The sequence below is a fragment of the Lathyrus oleraceus genome, chromosome 7 (genome assembly GCF_024323335.1).
Source record: "Lathyrus oleraceus cultivar Zhongwan6 chromosome 7, CAAS_Psat_ZW6_1.0, whole genome shotgun sequence".
Taxonomy (NCBI): Eukaryota; Viridiplantae; Streptophyta; class Magnoliopsida; order Fabales; family Fabaceae; genus Lathyrus; species Lathyrus oleraceus.
Genome location: NC_066585.1, coordinates 204,614,171 through 204,619,595, shown reverse-complemented (window position 1 = coordinate 204,619,595; position 5,425 = coordinate 204,614,171). Strand labels below are relative to the sequence as shown.

General features: G+C 39.0%; 1 non-coding gene across 1 annotated transcript; it reads right to left on the bottom strand.

The window, feature by feature from the left end:
* Positions 1-1,172: 1,172 nt before the first annotated feature.
* On the bottom strand, positions 1,173-1,279 carry LOC127108685 (small nucleolar RNA R71). Its single transcript, XR_007796208.1, has one exon. It is a non-coding gene; the product is annotated as a small nucleolar RNA R71 (small nucleolar RNA).
* Positions 1,280-5,425: the final 4,146 nt, after the last annotated feature.

Here is a 5,425-nt window from a genome sequence, read left to right as displayed (position 1 = left end):
ACGATCAATAAAAACGAGAGTTTGTGGTTTTAACCGGATAGCTGAAACTAGGCATTAATTCTAAACATAGAGAGAGCGCTTTAGGATTAATTAGACTTTATTCATTTCCAAAAATTACTTTTAATTCAAAAGAGACAGCGAGAGCGGAGCATTCTGGTTTAAGAGTATAGTCAGAGTCAACAACACGAGAGTGTGAGATAAAGTCTTTTAAATAAATAATTTCTACTAAAGAGTATTTTGACGTTTAAGAATACACCAACTATTTATCAAATCCCCTAGGTTTGATTTGTTACATACCGATATCCCGCTATTAAATATTTATATTAAAGATCTATTTTCGTTAGTAGTTATTTCTCATCATCCCTCAGCCCCTAGAGAAATCATTAGCCTTAGATTTACGTAGCAACATTAGATAACGGTAAGTTAGATTATTAGTCCTTTGGGTTCGATAATCTTTAAAACTATGTGATACGACTGTGCACTTGCAGTCACGAATCCTATAGACATACTAACTCACGATCAAGTTTTTGGCGCCGTTGCCAAGGACTAATTTAGTCGATATCGTAACTCTAGTGTTGTCCAGTATAGACTAAGGCAAACAAAAATGTTACCCTTTTTAATTTGTCGAGTGTATGCTAAGTACTCGCTCTCAAGTCGATAAATTAAAGCTACCATTCGACGAACCATAGCGCTATCTAAGATTAGAACGTCGGATACGAGAATACGATATCAAGTACAATCTTCCCGATCCTAATATCCCTATTCCTGAACCAGTTATAGAACCAAATATGGCTAAAGGACCACAGAACCGTCCTCATAAGTACTATGCCATCCCTTTGCAGGATGAACCACATAACAACATCGTCGCCCCTGCCATCGAGGCAAATAATTTCTAGCTAAAACCTTCGTTGTTGTCAGTCGTACAGCAAAACCAATTTTCTGGTAGTCCCACGGAGGACCCAAACCTACATTTGTTAGTGTTTTTGTAATACACAGACACGGTGAAAGCGAATGGTGTCAGACCCGGAGCTATAAGATAACGTCTTTTCCCTTTCTCATTAAGAGATAGAGCTAGAGCCTGGATCCAGTCCCTACCGTCCAACTCTGTCACTACGTGGAACGAGTTGAGGAAAGTTTTCTTAGCAGGATATTTCCCACCTAGTAAGACAACTATGCTAAGAGCCCAAATAAACGGGTTTAAACAAAAAGACAACGAATCACTTTTTGAAGCATGGGAGAGATACAAGGACATGATGAGGCTTTGTCCACATCACGGTCTAGAAGAGTGGTTGATCATCCATACCTTTTACAACGGTCTCTTGTACAACACAAGATTGACAATAGATGTCGCCGCAGGTGGCGCCCTGATGGATAAACCCTACAATGAGGCTTATCAACTTATCGAAAGTATGGCCCAGAATCACTACCTGTGGGGAAGCGAAAAAACCTCCATAGAGAAACCTCTAATGAAAGGCGGTATGTACGAAATAAGCTGTCTTGACCATGTCAATGCTAAGGTAGATGCTCTCACTCAAAAGATAGAAAACCTGACAATAACACCCGCAGCCACTGTGGCTGCCGTAGCATCAAACTGTGAGATATACGGAGTTCCTAGGCATGTTGTCCCTGAATGTCAACTTTTAACAGGAATCTCGATACACCAAGTGAATTGTGCTCAAGAAAACCCCTACTCAAACACCTATAACCCAGATTAGAAGAACCATCCAAACTTTTCATACAAAAACAATAACGCATTGTATGCACCTAACCAAGCACCTACTGACCACCAGGATATCATAAAACTGCCACAACTATTCCAAATGCTCCTAGGAAGTCAAACCTTGAAATAGTGATGGAAAAATTCATAGCTACCCAAGCCCAAACAAATAAGGATTTCCTAAATCAAAACATACACACTAGTGAGTAAATCAAGCAATTAGCAAACAAAGTAGACGCTTTAGCCACCCATAACAAAATGTTAAAAACACAAATTTCGCAAGTGGCTCAACAACAAGAACCTACTGTTGCCCCTACAGGTACATTTCCTGGACAGCCACAACCAAACCCGAAAGGTCATGCAAATGATATTATACTACGAAGTGGGACAGAATTAGACGAACCAACCGACCCTAGAATTCAAAGTCCAGCCATGCACCAAGACCCTGGTAAGATAACTGAAAAGGAAGACGAACTAAAGGATAATAAAAGCAAAGAGGCCGTAGAGAAAGAAGAACCATATGTGCCTTCACCACCGTATAAACCTCCTATCCCGTATCCTCAAAGACTTGTTAAATCCAAAAGTGTAGGGCAATTCAAGAAATTTGTAGTGCTTCTAAAACAATTGAATATCACAATACCCTTTACAGAAGCCATCACTCAAATGCCCTCATACGCTAAGTTTCTTAAGGAGATCTTATCTAACAAGAAGAAGATCGAGGATAACGAAACTGTTACACTTACTGCTGAGTGTAGCACTATAATTCAAAACAATATGTCTCCTAAGCTGAAAGACCCAGGGAGTTTCTCCATACCCTGTGTAATCGGAAAGTTTGTCATAGACAAAACCCTATGCGACTTAGTAGCCAGTATTAGTTTAATGCCCTTGTCCATATGTGAAAGGCTTAAAGTGGGAGAGTTGAGCCCAACTAGGATGTCCTTACAACTTACAGATCGTTCTGTTAAATTTCTTATAGGTATGCTAGAGAACATTCTAGTGCGCCTAGGTCAATTCTATATTCCCCCTGATTTCATAATCATGGACATAAAGGATGATTCCAATATCCCTATCATATTAGGAAGACCATTCTTAGCTACTGCCGGAGCTATTATAGATGTAAAGAAAGACAAGCTAACCTTTGAACTCGGTCAGGCACCAACTATAGACGATACATGTTGTGTGCTAGATGTCATCGACGAATGTGTAAGAGAAATGGAGAATGAACAAACTTCATACTCTGAAATACTGAATATTCCAAGGCCTCATACTTTTGAAGATGAGAATTGGCGTCAGGAATACCAAGATGACAACCTAAGTGAATGTCTATCACTGACACCCAATCATATGCCTTGCCTGAAGAAACCAGCATTAGAACTCAAAACGCTACCCAAAAGTATAAGGTACAAATTCCTAGACACTAAACTCAAGCGACTTGTAATAGTTAATGCAGACTTAAGGGAGATAGAAACAGAAAAACTCCTACATGTTTTAAGAAAATATCCAATTGCTTTAGGCTACAATATCTCAGATCTAAAAGGAATAAGTCCTTCCATATGCATGCATCGCATTATGCTAGAGGAATACAATAAGACCTCTAGAGAACATCAAAGAAGGATAAATCCTGTTCTGATTGATGTAGTAAAGAGAGAAGTGCAAAAGCTGTTAGAAGCAGAGATTATCTACCCGATATCCGATAGTCAATGGGTTAGCCCAACACATGTCGTACCAAAGAAGGGAGGCGTCACAATTGTTAATAATGAAAAAGGCGATTCTATAGCACAAAGAGTGGTAACTGGAAGTAGAATGTGCATTGATTATAGAAAATAAAACAAAGCCACTCAAAATGATCATTTTCATTTACCTTTTATTGATCAAATGCTTGAACGATTGGCTAAGCATTCTCACTTCTGCTATTTAGATGGTTGTTCAGGATTCTTTCAAATCCCTATTCATCCTGACGACCAATAGAAAACAAACTTCACTTGTCCCTATGGTACATTCTCCTATCGACGAATTTCGTTCACACTATGTAACGCTCCCGCAACATTCCAAAGATGCATGATGTCCATTTTTGCTGATTTTATAGACGATGTCATGGAAGTATTTATGGGAGATTTCTCTGTTTGTGGGAAGAGTTTTGAAGGATGTCTATCGAATCTAGAAATGGTACTTGAAAGATGCGTAAAAGTGAACCTCGTGTTAAACAGGGAAAAATGCCATTTCATGGTCCGACAAGGAATCGTACTTAGACACATAGTATCTGATAAGGGGATTGAAGTTGACAAAGCTAAAATAAAAGTTATAGAAAACCTTCAACCTCTGAAAGCCGTAAGAGAAATATGATGTTTCTTAGGACACGCCAGTTTCTATGGAAGATTCATTAAAGATTTCTCCAAAATCACCAAACCACTAACTGGCCTATTAATGAAAGACGTTGAATTCATATTTGACGAAAAATGCCTAAAAGCATTTGAACAATTAAAAACAACTCTTATCACCGCACCTATCATGCAACCGCCCGATTGGAGATTACCGTTTGAAATCATGTGTGACGCTAGTGATTATGCCAAAGGCGCAATCTTAGGACAAAGAAAGGATAAAAAGCTTCATGCAATATATTACGCAAATAGAACCTTAGATCCTATGCAGATGAACTACGCCACCACAGAAAAGGAACTTTTAGCTGTCGTGTTCGCGTTAGATAAATTTTGTTCTAACCTAGTAGGAGAAAAGATAATTATCTATACCGATCATGCCGTAATTAGGTACCTGTTAAGTAAAAAAGACGCCAAACCAAGACTCATAAGGTGGATTTTACTCCTACAAGAGTTTGATTTAGAAATCAAAGATAAGAGAGGCAGTGAAAATGTCGTAGCTGATCACTTGTCAAGGATGGAAGGTATTGAACCTGAACGAGTTCCTATCAATGATGATTTCCCTTATGAATGAATCATAGCCTAGTTAGAAAGTAATACAATCAAATGCTCACTAACTTATAATGATACCGAAACAAATGAAGTAGTGGAAGCAATTTAAACTAAAACCACACTGCCATGGTATGCTAACTTCGTCAGCTACTTAATAGTTGGGATGCTTCCACCAGACTTGACTTACCAACAAAAGAAAAAATTCTTCCATGATCTTAAACAGTATTATTGGGATGAGCCTCCGCTTTTCAAAAGTGGCACCGGTGGTATCTTTCGTCGATGTGTCCCCAAAGATAAAGTAGAAAATATAATTTCTCACAGTCATTCTGCTCCCAATGGAGGACATGCAAGAACTTCAAAGACTTATGCCAAGATCTTACAAGCTGGCCTCTTTTGGCCCACTCTATGGAAAGATGTCCACATTGTGATCATAAATTGCGACCGGTGCCAACGCACTGGCAACATCTCTAGACGCGACAAAATGCCACTTAAAGGCATTTTGGAAGTAGAAGTCTTTGACGTATGGGGAATTGATTTAATGGGACCATTCCCATATTCTTTTGGTAACAAGTACATAGTCGTTGTTGTTGATTACGTATAGAAATGGATCGAGGCTATAGCCTATCCGACAAATGACGCGCGAGTGGTAATTCGGCTCTTTAAGCATATAATGTTTCCTAGATTCGGTGTGCCGAGACTCATCATCAGTGATGGTGGCTCCCATTTCATTTCAAAGATCTTTGAGAAGGTATTACTGAAATATGGAGTTCGACACCGCGTA